A 4106-nucleotide genomic window follows, 5' to 3' on the forward strand; every position below is an offset into this window, starting at 1 on the left:
GGGGCCGCTGCAGGGCAGGGGAGAAGCAAAGCAGGGCAGGGGAGCCGCCGCGACCTCCCGCTCAAAAATCCCCCACACCCCACCCCCGGCGCCACTCCACCCCCTCCACCGCGCCCGAGCCCGCATCAGTCGGGCCACCTCCCAGTCCCACCGGCGTCTGCAGTCATGGGAGCTCAGCAGAGCGTCAATGCCGGCAAAGGTACGTCCCCTATCCCCTCCCCTCGCGGCCCTAGCTCGACCCCTCCTCGCCCGCTCTGCCGTTTCGTCAGGGACCGTGATGTTCTGCGACTGCGCGTGGCTAACGTGTTTGCGTGAATGCCGCAACCAAGGTGGATTTGCATGTGACCTCACCCACACGCTCTGCGAGGCGCTCCTGCTGCCGCCCCTGAGGTGCTCGGCCTTTTACCCCCATGGCCGATTTGGTTGGTTTTGTTGGATTGTTAACTGTGTTGTTTTCTTGGTCTGTTCCTTTTCAGCAGCTCCAGCGCCTCAATCTCGAAAATCATCGGAAGGTTCTCATTCCGTTGTTGCAATTTCATCTTCATATGTGTTCCAGAATTCACGCAGGCATATTCAACTGATTCGTGCGCGTGCTGGTGTATCTCAAGCGAGCTACTTCCAATTTCAAAGTGTTGTTTACAGGTAACTTAAGCAAGCATCTAGAGTCTAGACTCTAGAGTGAGTGTGATTATCTGAATTCACATACGCGTACCGTGTTCCCTACTGCCTATGTTTCGAGGAGACGCCCGACAGCTTGCTTTTAACTAATTGCCTCAAACTGTACATCCCTGGTTGACAGTCATGAACTTTTATTGTTGGTAATCTAAAATATTCTGCATATTTAGTGTCCAAATACAGTCCAAGATAAATCTTAGCTATAAATATTCTGCATATATAGTGTTCAATTTGATCTATAAGATCTGAGTTTGTTGTACTATTAATGGTGTTCAATTTCTTGTTTGGGGCTGGGCTAGAAAACAATGTCTGATTCGTCTAGCCATTCGACGGGCTAAAATAACTAGCTATAAAATGACATCAAGTTCTGGTTTACATGCTATTCTCGTCGTTCATGCCGACAGACTTTTTGTTGTAGTGTTTAGAGTAGTTTGAGTTGATGGGGGACTACTGGTTTCAGATTTGTTCCTCTTGTAGTCTGTCTCATATATGATGTAATGCTTTGTGTATTGGTTAGTGCTGCTCTGTTGTATTGATGATGTATGAAATTCGCTCTTGTGCTAGTTGCAAGTGCGAGAATCTGAAAACTAGTGTGATGACAGTGACCGTTCTGGTTGTTGCAAAATCGAAGCATGGTAGAAATTAAAAAAATTGTGTGATTGCACCTGATAGCAAAGCAGTACTACTTGCAGGTGTTACGTTTTTTGATCCCTCTTTTTTCCTGCTGTGTGTACTGAGAAAGTTTGTTTTTTGCAGCTAAGAGGGCATGGGCCTCGACCTCCACGGACGGTGGCTAGATCAAGCGGAGCTTCCCTTCCTCTGCCCGGCGGGACAAGGACAAGGACAAGCAGCAACATCATCGCATCATCAAGGTTCGATCCCCCTTGTTGCAATCCCTCCCTCCCTCATGTTGAATTGATGTTGAATTCAAGCCAAGGTACCCGTGATTAACCTCTGCTTTCCTCTCTCTCTCTCCTTGTGCAGCGACTGTTGATTGGTCACCACCAAGCTCAGGTCCATGGAGCTCCAGTGTCAAGGGCACAAAGGTCAGCTACCTGCTGCTCCTTTGTTGATTCTGTTAAGAATTTAATAAGTGCATGCTATATTGTTGCTTACTAGGCCAGAAGTGTTTTTTTATGCTAGAAGTCATTAGTAGATCATGAATCCTTCATTTTGTGTTGCGTTCACCAGAAAACTGCTATTTATCATGAATCCTGCTAGTTCTGGATAATTTGGTGACTACAAACCAAGTCATGTACTGCTATGTATTGTTTGGTGCCAGGGGAGGACCAGTGCTTATTTGTATAGCACAAATGCTGGAATCGATGCGCGCAGAGAAGCAGAGGAGGGTTGGAATCGACGCGCAAGGCAGCGAGGTCCTCATCCACCGGGAACAAGTCCAACAAGGCCTTGCTCGGCAAGGCCCAACATGCAACCAGGAACAACAACTAGGCGGCCCAACTCCAACGATTCATTGATACCCCTCAAAAAAAGGTGATTCATTCATGGCTCATTTCGTTCGTTCGATCTATGTGGTGATCTGACATGCTGTTGGTGCTATGTCTTCAAGACTGATATGATATCCCCTGTCTGTCTGTCTGTCATGATGATGCTACTGCTGCTTCTTTTGCTACTAAAATATGGATCAAATTTTATGCAAATTTTTGGTTCCAATGCACCATGTTTCCTCCTTGGATCTGCCACAATTGTGGCCCTTTTTCTTTCACAAGATACAACTAAAATTCTACGCACTGACATGATCTGTTTCACATATTTTGGTATACTTGCTAGTATGAAGCACTAGTATCTTTTGTTTAAGCTCAAGTACCAGCGCTTGTTCCTTTAAGCTCAGACCAATACATGCTTTTCTGTAACTTTAGATATTTTCCAGAATAGTTTGCTTGGTCCTTCATATGTAAAGCTTGCATGTACTGTAGAAGCTCTACTTTATGATAATACTTGCTTGTGTAACATCTTTCATGGCATACTTCTAAATGGAGAAGTACGTGCGACGTCCAGCGTCAACAATGATGCGGACCATATGTTCAAGTGTTCAAATGCAGCCCCATCCATTGCATCTACACAAAGGTATGTACTCTGTCTTGCTGAACAGGTATGGGCCAGATGCTTGATGTCCTTATGCCTGATGCATGTATCATGTGACATACACATAATTAACTTTGACATAGTTGCTCTGTTACAGCAGATGGCAAAATGAATAGCTAGTGTCTGTTTAATTCCATCATGCACCTAGTAGTTTAATAGGTACTATTGATTGAATATGAATGTTATTCCATATACTCAACTGGAACTTCGATCTGCTGTAACTTTGAATGATGGTTTTTAAACCTTGTCGTGTATGTGGAACATTCCATGCTCGTTTGCTGCTAAGTTTGTCATATGTGCCAATTCAATTCCCAATTTTGATCAATAGCCATATTCTGGATAAGTAGAATGATCTGGTTAATAATAATAAGTAGAATGATAATATACCGGTGTATCTTTACTTTTTATTTTAAAAGTACTCTGTATTCTATCAGTGACTTACCTTTTGTTTTCTTTTGAATGCTCAGATGTTTTGCATCAGCCTATCATTGCTTGCTAAGGGAGAAGCGAGACATGGAGAAGAAATCTTTCCATTACGCAGATTATATGTTTGGTTGTTGTGAAGTACCAGATAGGCTAGTTCTATTTTTTTCACGATCCTGGAGTATTTCAGCAGCGCCATGCAAATGCAGTAGCGTTTGTTTTTTGTTTGTAAAAACTTAGTTAGCCCGCAATCAGTCAGTAGTAGCTCAGCCAGCCAGCCAGCCTCAAATAGTATTGCTGGAATGAATGGTTGTAATATAATAACATTGCACGTTGCTTTGAAAATGTATCAGAACTGAGCTAGGCCCAAGATAGCTTGTGGTGTGATGTGTTGTAATGTCAATGGCATAATAAATTTTTTTGGATTGGATCAATTTTTTCGGAACTGGGCTAGGCCCAAGTTATATTGGACAATTATTTTTGAGGGAAAAACATGAGAGGCCCAGCAAAGAAATGGCCCAGAAAAATACATGATCAAAAAGAAAATCTGTTGTTAAAAGGGCCACGCAAAGAAATCAATAAGGTTGAATTGTTGGGCCAGACCCATGTAGCTAATAAAAGCACATGAAAAAAATACATTAAAAGGCCGAATTGTTGGGCTAGGCCCATGTAGAAAATCGAATTGGACCGAGCTGATTCTTGTGCCACATCAGATTGCCACGTCGGATGCCTACGTGGCCTGAGGAGGCTGCTAATGACCAAACCAAAACAGTAGGCATATTTTGGTCGTAAACGTCTACGACCTTCTCACAGAGAAGGTCGTTAATTTCAGTTTACGACCGCCAGCTTTTGACCATCTGTTTTTGGTCACAAAAAGGTCAGAAATGGAAAATAATGACCAT

General features: G+C 43.5%; 1 long non-coding RNA gene across 2 annotated transcripts; it reads left to right on the forward strand.

Moving 5' to 3' along the window:
- Positions 1-313: 313 nt before the first annotated feature.
- On the forward strand, positions 314-3680 carry LOC125555450 (uncharacterized). 2 transcript variants are annotated; one of them, XR_015603174.1, is made up of 5 exons: positions 314-678; positions 1432-1547; positions 1660-1721; positions 1958-2763; positions 3249-3680. It is a non-coding gene; the product is annotated as an uncharacterized LOC125555450 (long non-coding RNA). The 2 variants fall into 2 exon arrangements; XR_015603173.1 differs by lacking the exon at positions 314-678 and having other exon boundaries at positions 760-1547; positions 3249-3678.
- The last annotated feature ends 426 nt before the right edge of the window (positions 3681-4106 follow it).

This window comes from Triticum urartu, chromosome 5A, assembly GCF_056163025.1.
Source record: "Triticum urartu cultivar PI428250 chromosome 5A, HENAU_Tu73, whole genome shotgun sequence".
NCBI lineage: Eukaryota > Viridiplantae > Streptophyta > Magnoliopsida > Poales > Poaceae > Triticum > Triticum urartu.